Source organism: Helianthus annuus, chromosome 10 (genome assembly GCF_002127325.2).
Source record: "Helianthus annuus cultivar XRQ/B chromosome 10, HanXRQr2.0-SUNRISE, whole genome shotgun sequence".
NCBI lineage: Eukaryota > Viridiplantae > Streptophyta > Magnoliopsida > Asterales > Asteraceae > Helianthus > Helianthus annuus.
The window spans coordinates 174,678,486-174,695,341 of record NC_035442.2 but is presented as its reverse complement, the minus strand read 5'-3'; the positions used below and the strand labels follow the sequence as shown (position 1 = coordinate 174,695,341).

The 16,856-nt window shown below is 34.0% G+C and overlaps 1 long non-coding RNA gene across 1 annotated transcript; it reads left to right on the top strand.

Moving 5' to 3' along the window:
* The first annotated feature begins 6,288 nt into the window (after positions 1–6,288).
* On the top strand, positions 6,289–6,998 carry LOC118483239. Its single transcript, XR_004869976.1, has 2 exons — positions 6,289–6,724; positions 6,798–6,998. It is a non-coding gene; the product is annotated as an uncharacterized LOC118483239 (long non-coding RNA).
* Positions 6,999–16,856: the final 9,858 nt, after the last annotated feature.

Here is a 16,856-nt window from a genome sequence, read left to right as displayed (position 1 = left end):
TAGGTATTCTTAATAAACTTTGTTTATATTAATGGTTTTTTTATATAACTTTGTAATATATTAAATTTTGTTTTTATAAAAATAGGAAATTCTCAAACATCGAACTCATTTGTGGCAAGGGGTTAGTACAGTATTCCATAAAGATTTGGGAAGAGAAGTTTATCGTGAAAACGATAGCTTATCCTCAAAGTGGAGCGAGATAAGCGGCCAACTTACAAAATATAGTAGTTTTTTAAATAAAGCAAAACAAAACCCAAAAAGTGGTGAAACCGAAGCCGACATTGTGATGAACGCATTGGTTCAATTCAAATAAAATGTGGGGACCGACTTCCGTTTCATGCATTGTTGGGAGATTTGTAAGTTCCATCCAAAGTGGGCGACCAATGGTAGCGAAAGTAACACGTCTTCCAAAAGGTCAAGGGCCTCGTCCCAAGCCCAATCTCATGCACGAGATCAAGAGTTTGAGGACCTTTTGGATGATTTGCCAAGCCCAAACCGGCCTGAGTATGGAAGAGATGCCGCAAAAAGGCGTGCTCAAAAATCAAGATCTGGTACGGCATCGCCTTCAGCTGAGAGTTCGGGCTTGCGTAGGGGAATATACAGCGACCAGTTGGATGACATTTCATCCAAGTTAGATACATTCAACGTCTTCCAACAACAAAGGGCCGAACAACGAAGGAGCAAAGAAGCTAGAGATGCCGTTAGAGATGCCCTGAGACAAAGACGTGATGATTTGAAAATTCTATCACAGCCGATTGATCACCTACAGGGTGACAAGTTACAACTAGTCTTGGAGATGAGAGAAGAGATAAAAAATAAATATAAACATTAGGAATTTTTTTTATGTAATTTTCTTTAATCAAAAATATTAAAAAAAATTAAATTTGTTGTTTAACAAACAGCCCACCGGGTTAGCCCAACGAAGCCCACCAAACCTACGCCCCAAACCCCCGCCCCACCATACCCTGTTTAAATGTGGATCGCCCCATGTCTGCCCCCCAAGCCACTTGTCAACAAATGTCCCAACCCAATCCCAACCCAAGCCCCTCCCATACCCCACGGTCTAAGCTAAAGCTCATTTGACACTTAATATACATGATATAAGTAAGTAATTTTAACTTAGTTTTTCATTAAAATTAGGAAAATTGGATTTTTGTTTTATGACTTTTGATCATAATGAGGATACGAGTCGATTGATGTAAAATTTACTTCGAAACAGTGCTCCAAACGACGAAAAGGGTGCTTCAATTTGGGTGTTTAAACTTCTTATTAACAAAAATCAAGTCGTTTGTAGCATTGTTTCAAGGTAAGTTTTACATCAATGGACTCGTATACTCGTTCTAATCAAAAGCCCTAAAACATCAGTTTGTAATTAGCAGCTAAGTTTTCTTTAACGGGCGCTCATAAAACAAACAAAATAAAAAGGTGGGACTACTAGGAATAAATCCAATTTAGATTATTATTGATTAATATCTAATTTTCCTTAAAATTAAGAATAAAAATAAATTAAAACGTTTCATTAAAAAAAAGACTTTATGTATGAAAACATAATAATAATATATTACTAATAATATTTAGTTATAACTTATAACTACTTTCAGTTCAACCGAAACACTTAGTTGTTTATATTTATTTATGTAAATGTGGGAATTATTGTTTTATGGATGTTTTTTAGTATTTATGAATCGAAATTATTTTCAAAATTATTGTTGGATTGAGATTAAGATGAAGTTGTTAGACAGATGAATTGAGAGTAAGCAGTATGTAATTAACAAAATTAAAAACCTTTTTCATGGATTATCCCAAAGCAATGCAACATTTTTCTCTTTAAACGAATCAAACCCTGATTTATATGATAGAAACTTGAGTTGAAGCAAATATTGAGAAATGAAGGATTGTGTTGTGTTGTTAGCAGGCACAACTATTTCAAAAGGATGCCTAGACCATTACACCCGAAGCTCTGAAAAGCGTAAAAGTTGCACTCGCAAGTAGTGAAATAGACCACAAATCCGAAACTATAAAGAAAGCAATACCTCGCAAAGCGGCTGGTCAAACTTGGGAGGATCCTACTTTGGCCGATTGGCCCAAAAGTATGGCCCTGATCTCATACTTCTTGATACCGATCATGGTCTGTTTTGTTGGTTAATTAGACATCGATTTTATTAATGCTGTTTTTTTAATGATGATGATGTTTGCAGATGATTACCGTTTATTTTGTGGTGATCTTGGGAACGAGGTGAACAATGATGTTCTTTCAAAAGCATTTTCACGGTTTCCTTCCTTTCACATGGCCATAGTAAGTCTCGTTATTAAACTTTAAACACTATGATACTTAAATTGGTATACATGAGCCATTTGTGTCTCCTCAGGTGTTTGTTTCAAGTCATGGAGCACTGCCATATCTCATTTATGTATATATAAGGTAGGGTTCTCTTATATGGTTGTCAACCGGCTATCACGTTTGACTGTTATTACCTCAAACATTTAAGCCCGTTTGTCTTAATCATCTTATCTTATTGTTTCTAGTTTATAAGATAAGAGCCGAAGCCTTGACCCTTGTAGTTTATTTTTATTTTATTTTATTTTTTTGCTAAAAGGGGGGTCATATGCTTGGTGGCAGTGGTGGCGATGGTGGTGAGTGGCGACGGCGGTAGGTGGTGGTGGCTGGAGGTTTAACGGAGTAGAAGTAGGATTGTAGTTTCGCTTGTTAATTTAATATATATATATATATATATATATGACCAAAATACGGACTCTCCTCTATTAGTGTGCAATATATATTAGAATAGATATAAATAACATATATAGTTATAATTTTGCACAACAAAGAGAACTAATAACAAAATAAATCAAGTAGTATATGACTGCAAACAAAAATTAATACATCACTAATACTTTCCGATATCACTAATACTTACAAAACCAGAAACAAAATTACTAAATCAACTTCCGATAATACTTTCATCTAACAACAAAATACCTAATTCATAAGCCGATCTAAAAATTAGAACAACCCCTGCCCTGCTTCAACCTCATTCACAACCACAGGTACAACCTCAACCTCCAGATACAGACCCATGTTTCTGTTGGCTGGTTGTGTTCTAGCCAAATCTATGAAATGGTTAAACTGTACTTCTGTTTCAATTATGATCGGATGCCAATGTCCGTCATCATCACGCTGCCAATAGGTAAATCGTAGCGGTGTGGCCTCACCATTGTGCACACTGTTGAGTCTTGCTAAATCAGTTAGCTCTAAGAAGGTCACATCGAAATTCACAGGTACAACATGCCTCACTAGGGAGTGAGATGTATAAACATTGCGACTGTGTACAACCGTCCATGCGCCATTTGAGAATATAATTAGGCCAAAGTGGTGGCCTAATTGAAGGGGCGGGAGTTGGGGAGCAGCCATTGGCGGATTTGAGTTCAAGATCCAAAGTTGAAAATGTTGAAAGTAACATATAGTAAACATACCTCGAAGAACTCGAAGACATGATGACAAAGATGTGTATTCCATATTAAAGCTTATAAAAACGTCGTGAGTGTGAATATTTCCGTTAGCAAACATAATGTTTCATCCATGACATGCCAACCTTGAGATTTCCAAATGGATCCATGGATGATATGAATGTGTGAAAACGCTGTGTTAAAAAGAAGAAAACATAATCAACCAAATTTGCCAACATAAAAAGGTTGTGCTGACATAATAAGTTAAGAGAACTCATGGCATCTTAATTGATTATGAAGTATACGTTAATCTGTTCATGAGTTGTAAAATATTTATGTAAAATATGATGATTTTGAATAGACCAGGCAAACGGGTCGGGTCATGAGTCAAAACGGGTCAATTATAAATAGAATTATTAATCATGTTTTTTTTATATTAGTATAGTGTGTTTAGTACTTTTGTTATTTTATTTTTATGATATTTAAGGATTAATATTTTTATTAATGTTAACTATATTTAAATATATATTTATAATATGTGTCGTCTCTACCCTCGCATCTCATTTCTTAGGGGAGGGGGGGTGGTTCACTAGTGATAGAATTTATCACTCACAAGCACCAATCAAGTTCCGCCATGTCATCGACCATTTTTCCATCACTCACAACCTTTTTAGTGGGGGTGGTCATCGCTCACCACCACACCCAACAATTCCCCCCCCCCCCAACCAACAAATACACTCACAAAACAAAAAGAATAACGCGTTGAAAATATCACGAAAATGGAATAGCGTGAAGCTATAACGCGTTATAGCAAGGAGGCAGGGTGGGGGAGATCAAAGTTCCACGCGTTATCAAAATTCATAACGGGACCGCCCCGTTGCCCCTTAGGACTTAAACGTGAGTGTCTCACGCTATTAACTCCAAGATTGTACTCAACTCTTGTAAATGAAAATCTCATCACTAAAAAATGGTGTTTGTAGCAAAGGATATGGATTGTCTTTTTAAATAAATAAACACGAAAGTCGTCTCTCAAAAGAAAGATAATGTTATTAATTGGATTTTAAACAAAATGCTTATTGTCGATGGATGATTAATTTGTTAGTTTATGTAATTGATTACCTCCGTACATGTGATTGGGAATCAACCTAGATGTTGAAACGCTAAAACTTGAGGCTGGAGGTTTATTATGGTAAACTCATCACATGTATTAGCATAGAACAACTTGAAAATGATCTATATTACATCCTTACCAATATTGATCTGGGTATTAGGGGAGGGGGGTGGTCACTAGTGATAGAATTCTATCGCTCAAATGATCTATATTACATCCAATCAACTAATGTCATGTCATCACCCAATATTCTATCACTAGTGATAGAAATGTAGTGGGGGTGGTCACTAGTGATAGTTGTGTTTGATTTATAAAAACAATAAATGTATAACCAAAATATTTGTTGGGTAATAGTTATTTATTCACAGATTCCAAAAATATCTAGCTATAAATCCAAAACTCTGCATGAGATTCCATTGGTCAGAGCTGTAAAGGTTTTTAAAGTTCCACGCGAGATTATTTCAACGAGTTATTTTTTTCGCGCGTGGTGTAAATGGTGGCGGCGGTGTGCTATAAAAGACAACGAGTGATGGGGGTGGTACCACGGACCACCCCGCCTGCTCTTAACATTGGTTCTGATCCACACGTGAAAAGGCGAACAATTTCACAAAATAAAGAAATTAGCCATCCATTGACGGTATCCTTCGATCTTTGAGAAAACAAGCCAGCTAACAAGTAAAAACGAGCCGATTCTGAACTTTTTTCTCAAATAAGCTTCAAGTGTGTCTTGAGTGGAGAGCTTTTCAAGAATTCTTAGTTTTCACTTTTAAGACTATCATTTGATTTCCTTTTATTGTATTTTTGAACTCTTTCCACACTTAAATCTTCAAAAGAGCTTAACCGAATAGTAGCTAAGTTGTGTTTTAATAAAATCGCATAAACTTAATTACAATCTCTAAATTCTCTTATTAGCTTTTATTAGGTGTTACAGTCTTATTAAATTTATCTATAAATGCTTTAAAAAAATAGGTAGAACAAATGAAACATATAATAATGTGGGTTACTATTTAGCAATAACTCTTGTTTCCACTAACCATGAGAAAACTTATCACTTGAATCAGTGCGTGCTGCAACATTCCGCCGATCTTCGCGTTCGAGTTCAAAGATTTAATGGATATTCATAATTCTATTCAGGGGGGGCAAAAAATGAAGAAGATTATTCATGGTTTGGTCATTATTTCTTGCTGGTGCATTTGGAAAGGTAGGAACGAGTTGGTTTTTAAGCAGATCAATAGACGTCCGCAAGATATTCTGATAGAGATTAAATCGAAAGGATTCATGTGGGTTAAAAATAGGTTTTCTTGTAAATATATTGGTTGGAAGGAGTGGTGTAAATACCCTATGTATATATTGTAATTTTGCCCTTTGCCCGTTTGGGTCGGGGGTGGTGTTTTGTTTTGGCATTTTGCCCGTTTGGGTCGGAGGTGTGTTTTTAATGAAGTTTAATTTTCAAAAAAAAAAACTTGAATCTTGATAGTTGAGTTGTTAATATTCAATACGAGGAAGGAAGGGGATGCGGGGCTTTGTTTTGATTAGATTTAGGGACTAGGGTTTCTATATCCTACTTTAAATGTTTAAGGGTAAAGTAAAAATTTAAGGGAATGGAAAAAAGACCAAATGTGGAAACCAAACAAAGTTTGCTGGCAAAACCTAGAAGTCACAAACTTTATTATTTCTATTTCTATATATAACAATTAACGTATGGTCTTAGGAACAGTATAACAGAGAATACGGTAAAGAGAGAGGGTGAGAGACTGAGAGTTAGGGGCTAGCCACCAATTCTTACGGCGGAGACATGGCGGCGCGCAAGCAGTGACATCACAAGCTGGTGCGTACACTACCACAACTCGCTGACCACAAGCCGGTGCGTACACGTACTACCACAACCCGCTGACCGGAGGACGAGGTTTCATCAGTGATGTCGGTTCCGCGGTACAAACGACGATGGTTCTATTCTCATGGTCCAGGTGGTGTACGAGGGCGACCAGCGGCAGCGATGAAAACTGGAACTAGGGTTTCGGCCGGTATCCCACAACTTATCTGGCTTCAAGATGATGTTCCGACGACATGCAATGGCCACACAGTTAGGGTTTCGCCGCAAACACAGCGACGACGGCGATTGTGGTTGATCTCCCGCAACATTGGAAGCCGATCCTGCCAAACCAGGTACGTATTCTAACGGACAAGGTTAGACACTTAGACTTGACATCTTATGCTCTATTTCTTTGGATGAGTGTAGCTTATTGGGTCGATTTGATATATGGCGGTGTTTGATGTGGTGTTCTCCGATGAGGCTCAGGTGGTGACTATGTCGTTTTGATTTGGATGTATAATTGAGAAGTAAACTGTTTTATTAGAATTTTTTATGTGTACCGATGATTAGTTTGGTTTGACCACTATCTATTTAATAAAAGATGGACATGAGGCGATTTGAAGTATACATTGTTGGGTTGAACTTTTAACTTTTTATCTTCTCATTGAGATGTTTTGTACTAAAGTAAAAGTAACATCAAGAATTCAGAGTTCTTGATTGTGAAAGAGAGCATAAAGATACAGAGAAAACAGTTATGAGAGAAAGAGCTTATGCTTATTTTCTAAAATGTTATTTTATAAATATTTGTTTATGAAATTAACATGAAGCTAATCGAAGTTAAATGATAAACATTAACTGAAAAGCAGAAGAGACAGGGTACACAAAAAGCTACACGAATTATGCGTCGTGTGTAACATTTTCCTGTGTGTATGCATATAAACTTGTCTATATTGATCATCATAAATTAAGGATACCATCTTGTGGAAAACTGTGTACAACTGTACAAGAAGAAACATGCAGCCCGACAAAGCTTTCAGAGCTGGATTAACTCAATCAAATTGTTTGAAGATGAACATTAACTAAATGTGGGTACAAGCCGCAACAAAGCTTTCATAGCTAGAGCGATTAAGTCAGGCCTCTTTGACTACAAATCTTTTTTTTTTCAATTGATTACTTGGAATGTTTTTTCTAACAATATATATTATTGTGTTTTTATTAAGTTTCGTAGCAAAATATACATGCGTTAGCACTTGGTGATGTGTAATGGGCTATATAAGGTAAGAAGGTTTGTGTCTTCTTCCCTTTCGAAACTTTTATTACAAGTATTTCCAAATAAAAGTTCTAAAGGTGATAGTGATTATGTTTGTAATGGGCTACATAGGTAAGAAGGTTTTAAGTACCAACACTAAGTCCTAAATCTAACACATGTTTTTATTGTGTAGACTCCTACTTTTATGTAGATGAGATTGATGTTATAGTTATCACCATTATTAGCATTAGCATGAAAACACATGAATTAATAAATGATCAAATGGGTCAATTTGGATATAAAAAATAGTAGCAGATAATTTTTTTAATGCAGGGTTTCACATCACGGTTAGGTCTGCCAAGATACTTGGCTCGGAGTGGTCAGTGGCCTCACGGATAGAAGGTTAGTTATTTAGGCTGCTTCTGATATTAATACACTTGAATTTTTATGCAGATTGTGTTTAATTGTAGAAGTGTTCATGTATGATAGAGGAGTTCTTAAAATTTTATTTTAGCCTCTAATTATAATTTACTACTTACTAACAGTACTCATTAAGTTAGATTACACAAATATTATTATTATATATCATTTTGAAAGTTGCATTTGACTTCCAGCATTATAAACTGAGAAACTTCATGGTATAATAATTATGATACATGCATGTTATGTGTAAGTATTCTATGAAATGAACATTTCTTCATGCTTATTTATAGTGATGTTGATCTTATAATTAATCAACTAACGAAGGTGCTAAAAGGGTAATGTTGTATTGCAGGTATCGGTGATTATCAGTATAGTATAGTATAGTAATGACCAGTTTTCAAAACACGAAATAGATTTAGGATTTTTCTCGATTCGTTTGCTTTAGTGACTTCTCTTTGCAAGTCATATGTTGTTCTAAGAACTATTATTATGAATATGATAATAAAAGACAGTTACCCGCCGCGAAGTGCGGGGTTCTTTACTAGTTCTTAACAATGTGCGAAAATAAAAAAGTTACGAGAAAAGTGTGAAAACCAAAAAGTTTACTAACATACAAAAATTTTTTATTGTCAAAGTGCGAAAACCAAAATGTTATTGTAATAGTGTAAAACTAAAAAGTTTTTGTAGGACAGATGAGTAAAAAACAACTTTACTAAAGTTTAGGGATTGTATAATAATTTTATTAAAGTTTAGAGGTAGAAAAATAGATTGGTTAAAGAAAAAAAAATAGAATAACTACAGTACAAGTTTACCATAAAATACAAAAATAGACAAAAATACAAGATAGTTATTATTACTCAACATCTTCTGATATATATATATATATATATATAGTGAAGAGTTCAAATGAGAAAAAAATTTTTGTAAGAAGAAAAAAGAACAAATTTCAACCAATAAGAATGTTTTATTTTACTTCATTTAATATAAGTATTTAATATTACTATAAGGGTACATTGGTAAATCTACATAGGTCATTAATTTGTAGTCTTCCTCTTTAAAAGCTAATACATTAAATTTTTTGTAACTTATCTTCAAAATATATATTTTTTCAAAAAAATTAAATAAAATAATTTAAAGTGTAGGATAAATTAGAAGTTGTGTAGGATAAAATACGAGTTGTGTAAGATAAATTTCAACGTGTAGGATGAATTTTGAAATATGTAAGACAACTTTTTGATGTGTGTAGGCAAAAAAAGTTAATGTGGAGGATAATAGTCTTTATGACTAATTAATTAGTAAAAAATATAATAAATGAGATAAATGAAAAACTATTTAATATTTTACAAAATTACCCTTTGTTCTTTTTTTTCTCAATTAAATTTTCTTCTCAAATGAACATTCCCCTATATATATATAGTGGAGGGTTCAAATGAGAAGAATTTTTTTGCAAGAATAAAAAAAAAAAGAAGTTTCAACCAATAAGAATACTTCATTTTACTTCATTTAATATTTGTATTTAATTTTAATATAAGGGTATATTGTAAACTTACATAAATCATTAATGTGCATTCTTCCCCTTTAATAACTAGCTAAACTAAATTTGTAACTCCTTTTCAAAATATATACTTTTTTTCAAATTAAAAAAACACAACTTAATTTAAAGTGTAGAATAAATTACTAGTTGTGTAGGATAAATCACGAGTTGTGTAGGATATATTTCGAGGTGTGTAGGATAAATTTCGACGATGTAGGATAAAATTCTATAATGTGTAGGGTATATGTAGGAAAATTTTGATATGTGTAGGTTTTATAAATTATATGTAGGATAATTAATAATTAGTTGACTAATTAATTAAAGAGAGAAAAATTAAGGATATGAGTTATAAATTAAATAGAATTTTACTAATATGCCATTTCTTCTTTTTCTTCTCACATTAAATTTCTTCTCAAATGAATCTGCCCCTATATATATATATATATATTCCTTATAAAAAATATAGGACAAAGATCCGTTAGGAACCACCTTTCATTGCGAGAACCGCGAGAACCAATATGAACACAACCAAAAATGCCTAAAAATAGCTAAAAAACACAAAAAAAAAAAAATTTAATATTTTTTATAAGAAAATCGCTACTTTTAGTAGCAAAAAAAATTTTTTTGGCTACTAAAAGTAGCGATTTTAACATTAAAAATATTTAAAAAAATTTAGATTTTTTATTTTTTATTTTTTGGGGGTTTAGTTTTTAGCATTTTAGCTTGTGGGGGTGGGTTAGGTTTTTTTTTTTTTTTTTTTTTTGGGGGGTGGGGAGGGAGGGTTAGATTCTTTTTTTTTTAGGGGTGGGGGGGGGGAGGGAGGGGGGGGGTTAGGTTTTTTTGTGGTATTTTTTAGCTATTTTATGTTGTGTTCACATTAGTTTTCGCAATAAAGGTGGTTCTCGCATGAACCTTACCCTATATATATATATATATATATATATATATATATATAATTCACACTAAAAAAATAGATACTGAAATACAAATCATTTCTATTTATAGATATGTTGTAATCAATGTTTTCATAACTGAATTGGACATCAAATCTGACGTCTAATTGGTTCATTGGCTGGACTGGTCGAACCAGTTGGACCGGATTTAAGAACCGGACATTACAAATGTTATATATTTTTAAAAACTATAAGAATACATTTGTTCAAATTTCATATTATAATTCAATACGACACATATTAATTAATATATAACTATTAAACTAAAATAGTATTTCTTATGTAAAATGATCGGATCGCCAGTACTGTCGTAAGACCCTAACACGTTTTAACCAAAACGACGCAACGGAAATACGCACCATAAAATTTCTTTTACAATAATGCTCTAACATTCTTGAAAATCATTTAAAATGACTCTTATAAAAAAGGGACATCATTCGTTATTAATTGGCGTATCGAAAACATCATACAAATACAAGCTTTGTGACTACTCCTCCCGTACAATCCGCGCTCTTTGACTCGATCTTCAACTTCTTAGACTTCATAACGATGTTAAAACCGTGCAACCTGCAATCACCACATACATGCACATCATTAATATTTAGTGACATCATTCATAATCTAAACATATGTAATTAGATGACCACATCGGATTCATTCTATTCATACTGATCCTTTCGAATTAACTTCCTAAGTAAAATCTTGCATCCCAATGTCAAATCTTCGTAAGGTCAACATTATCGTACCTGCACTTTCATTTCATTCTCAAGACACATGATTAGTAACGTTAACTTTCAAACGTATTAAAATTAAGTAGATATATATATATATATACATGTTCTATTCTTTCGTATACATTCAATCCCACTTCATATACATACATACATACATACATACATACATACATACATACATACATACATACATACATACATACATACATACATACATACATACATACATACATACATACATATTTTTATACACATACACACATCAATATCCAAACTCTCATATACCTTTCATATCCCATATGAACATACTACAAAATCTTAAACACGAACATCCATAAATATATATGTATAGGTCTTATACATACAACCTACGTTCATAGTCATACCATTCATTCTTACCTATGGATTTCATCATTTGCAACTTCTTTTGACCCGTTTCACATATGTTTCGATTAAACCAGCCCCGATACGTCCCAACACGCATTTAACTAATATCTTAGTTGATTTTCCTTCTATCCAAACCTTCCCTTAACATTACCACATCCCTATACTCACCGTCATAAAATCTTTCGATTAAAAGTTATGACCCATTAACCCCTATAATGAGGTTTTAACCGGTTTTACATCATACCGACCATTTGAACGAATCTTACCTTAGCATTTCTCATTTAGTTGTATGTTCCACCTTGATCTCAATTATTCAAATATATGTATATTCATGTAACTAAATACGAAGTGATTCCAGAAATCACTTACCTTAGACGTCCGCATTCGTATCCGTTTCGTTGCTTCCTTTTTACCCTTTTAGCCTTCCATGCGTCCATCCATCTTGACATGATCCCTATACTTTCATGTCATCGCATTCACATTCTTGTTAGTATACATGATTGTATATATTAATGATCATATCAAATTCATATTCCACATTTGACTTTCATTAGTCAATTCATTCACTAACATGCATAGCTCAATTTACTGAAATTAGGTTGTTTTGGGACGTCTGTTTACTGTACTTACGAGCTTGCAAAAATTACGATCTTTTTATGTGGCGTGCCCCTCTGAGGCGTTATCCTTGTGTTAAATTTTTAGAGTCTAACTCGCTACCAAAAACTTATAAAAAACATTTACTAAGCAGCAATCAGATTCGTCACTTTCTGACTGCAGCCCACAGAAAAATTCATTTAAAAATCCTCGATTATCCGATTGACATAATTCCAGTTAGAGATTTTCTTAACCTCCTGAAGCTACTTACATTAAAAATTTGAGATCATAACTCAATTCCTAAATTGAGTTATGACATTCGTAATGGGCTGCAAACTCTACCAAAAAACGCAGCCTGAACCTTCGACACGGAAACATTCATAAAACGTTCATTTTTCTTCGAAAAAATGCAATTCTAGTTGGGTTTGAAAGCTTTTTCCTGGAAGTTCATCATAAACTTAATAAACATCAGTTTCTTACAATATTGACCAGCTTACAGCCGATTAAAGTCGGCTATAACTTTCTGGACAGATTTAGTTTCATCAAATCTTTTCTAATAATCTCACATTCTAACTTCACCTAGACATTTCATCAAACACTTGGTGTGCATACAACATTCTAAGCACATAGTACAAGTATCCTATGTCTATTCCTACTAGTTCATGTCATGGATCATAAAAATTCAATTAAACTCACATGTCTTTCATTCTACATCTAATTCATTCAACAAATACTCAATACATATAACTACATACATCAACATTACATCAAATTTTGCCTTCAAGATCATCATGTTTCAATATAGTTCTACACCAAGTGGGTCTTACTTCAAATCATTCAAATGACCAAAATTAAACATAATTCATCTTCTATATGGTGATTCTAACCAATACTTATACCTAATTTCACATAATTTCACAGATTAAATATAGCCCACTTCACCAAAGATCATCAAATCATACAATTCGACTTACCACTTCGATAAACAAGCTTAGAAAATCAAGAATTGGAGTTCATGCAGTTGATTAGCCTTGTAATTCCTTTCCAATTGATTGTATTTTAGACAACTAGGGTTCTTCCCTGGTTCTTCTGTTTTGGTCGATCCCAGACACACACATATGTGTGTGTTTTTAGGTTTCATTCACTTTAATACTTTAACTTCAATTTCTATCATATTTAACCCTTCTAGTAGTTGATTTGTTTTATTTTAGACATTCTCCATCATTAAGCTAATATTTCAACATATTTACTAACTTAGTTATTTTTTTATTTAATTTAACTTATATACATAATAAATCTTTTTTGGGTGTTACAAGTCTACCCCCCTTAAAGAAGGTTTCGTCCCCGAAACCTCTCTCCTCCTTACTAGACCAAATCTACTCTTACTTTTTCATTCTATTTATTCAAGATGCTCAATTCAACACAAAAACATTGGCGACTCATTTAAGAAGTAGCATTCACACACATCTATAAGTATATGTCTTGTTCCCGCCTTCTAATTAAAAATAAGACTTTCATACAGTTACTAATCATGGTGGATCGGTTAATTTCTATCTCACACGTGTGACATACATGATATTCCATTCTGGCGTTAGTCACATAAGTATCTATCGTGAGTTTACTTCGGTATTCTATTATTAGCATTCTTTCCGAGTACTTTCATTGGCGCATGGTAATTTAAACCATGAATATATGCATCTTACCAATATTTGTTCGAGGTTGCCACTATCTCTAGGGAGTTATTCTTTCATTTTCGTTCATCCTGAGCGAACTACAGCATTCCATTACTAATGTTCCTTCTAATTACTTTTGTATTCTCATGAGAGGTGAGCATAGGATTTTACGCATACCGTAAACATTCAATTGTTTATTAATACTACAACATAAATACCCTCTTTCTATTCTTAGTTATTCATACTTGACACGAGGATAAAGCATCATTCTACGATTACTATCGTTACTTATGCCATGCATACCTTTACGTTAGCCTCAAATCATCTCATTCATATCACATTACTATTTGCTATCTCTTCATGCATTACTTATTCTACATAAGTAAATGTGTCGTGCAAGTTCATCGTACGAGAGTTTAACCAATACCCGAAACTTTCACTCAAGACTTTTAAGATTTCCTTTTTAATAACATAATTCTCTTCTTATGTTGACTGTTAAAAGTCAAACATTCCATACCATACCATACCATACCATACCATACCTATCCTATCATTCATTTCGTAGGTCGTATTCAATCTACCAATTCATACTTATTAGTCATAAGTTAAACATTTTACTAACCTGGATTTTTGTTGCATAAATTGACGATCCACGACCCAGATCGGCCCGTTCTTTCATAAGTCCATTCCATAATTGGGTTGACCTTTTCTTCATATGATGAGCTTCCGCTCGTGAGCATCCTTCCGCCAACTACACTAGTTTCATCACTTCAAGTTTTTCTACCATTCTCATCTGTAACATCAATGGTTAGCACATATCATTTCATATTTGCATTCTACATGGTTTTTACTCACCCATGATTCTTTCACGAATTCCCTGTTCATTTGCTATACCGTACCTTATATTTCATTCGCTAGTTGCATAATTTCTGTAGTTTGACTTTTCAAGGTTAAACTGAAATTTTCTTATTTATTAAACATTGAAGTACGCGTTTGTACTTTTCTTCGGTTCGGGCATACATACAGATCATTGTTTTATCTTTCATTGGAAAAAAAACTTTTCCTTCATGTAATTACTTAAGTCTTTCGTCCAGGTCTTAGCCCGTTATTCATCCCGACTCTCATGAGTCGATTACTATCATGCTAACTGTCACGGCCCTCGGCCCGGTTTGACCCGGTTTAAGAGCCGCGGGGCAGGAAACCTGCGGTATTTAATTTAGGCGACAACGGAAGTCTTTTAATACAGGATCTTGTTTGATATTGAAAATGCCCGTTTAATATATAACATAAGGTTTTAGGGATACAATCCCATAATTTACAATCAAGTGATTTCACCGGGAAATCTTTATTTCTAAAAACATGTTTCTTTATTTATTCACATTGAGCCACTTCTCAGAGCTTGTAGTGCTTCACGGCACTTTTCTTGGTTCACAACAGATCACCTGAAACATGTTTGAAAAAGGTTTTGTCAGCGGGGAAATACTGAGTGAATCATTCGTTTTACTGAAAACTTTATGTTTGTTATAATCTACAGTATTAAGAGAGATTACAATGTTTCTGATATCAAACCAACTACCCACAGTACTTTACCACTCGACCCATTGGCCCACCTGTCCAATGGTGTCTGTGATTATGGTCATATCACCCAATGGCTGCCCCAATGGTGACGATTATCAAGTAATGTATACAAAACCCCACATACCGGCTGTAACTTGGTGATTACATAAACTTAATCACTGTAATTATAACTTTGAAAATAATTTGGAGTTTTGTAAAACAGTTGATAAAAAGAGAATGACTCACATTGCAGATTTAACGAGCAAGATATAAGCCTACTGATTAGCCTTGATTAACCTAATTTAACAATAATGCACACACAAACGGGTTAGTAACTAATACAGCAGTTACGACAATTCACGAGATTAAACCCTCACAATGATTTACAAGTGCAATACTTAATAATTCAATCGGATTCACAACGAATAACAGAGCATAGTCTGAATTCGAACAGCATTCAAATATTCGAGTCGAAATCACGACGAATAATCAAAGTACAAGCTCAATTTGAGCAGCACTCGGACAATCGTTGGATAGTTATAATCGATCGGACGTTGAATCGTAATAGCGATCGAGTTATTACCCTGATTGCGGCAGCACTTCGTGATCGTGTGTGTGTTATGGACTGTTTTGAGTATAACTCGACGTACACAGAAGCTTTGTGCGTCGTTTTAACAACAGATTTCTAATGCCAAGGTCGGCTATTTATACTGATTTTTGGGACTCGCTTACGGACCGTATGCCACTTCCCTTACGGTTCGTAAGGGAAGCAGTCTAAATATATAGGCTTCCTAGGTTCGGGACTAGGCTAGCTGACTCAATAGTTTTCTCAAACGAATTTTAGACAGCGAAATTTGTTGATAATTATCACTAGGGTGTTACCCCCCTTGAGTTTTAGGGGCCCTGATCCTGATTCCAATTGTTCTGAAAATTTTAGGGTTAATGCAGAATTACTTGGGTGTCTCAATTAGGATTTCCTTAATAGATAATTATTATCCTAATTATGGATTTTAGTGAGAGTTGTCACATTCTCCCCACCTTAAGAAAAATCTCGTCCTCGAGATTTACTGGAATAAATGAGGATATTTTCGCTTCATTTCTGATTCCAGTTCCCAAGTGTATTCTGGTCCTCTCTTTGAATTCCATTTGACCTTGACCAGCACTAGTCGTTTGTGCTTGAGAAATTTAACTTTTCTATCTTCAATTTGTAGTGGTTTTTCTACGAACTTCAGCTTTTCGTTTACCTCTACAATGCGAAGAGGTACTACCAGGGATTCGTCTGCTAAACATTTCTTGAGATTGGATACATGAAACACATCATGTACTCCAGCTAGTTCTTCTGGTAGTTGTAGACGATAAGCAACTGGTCCTATTCGTTGGA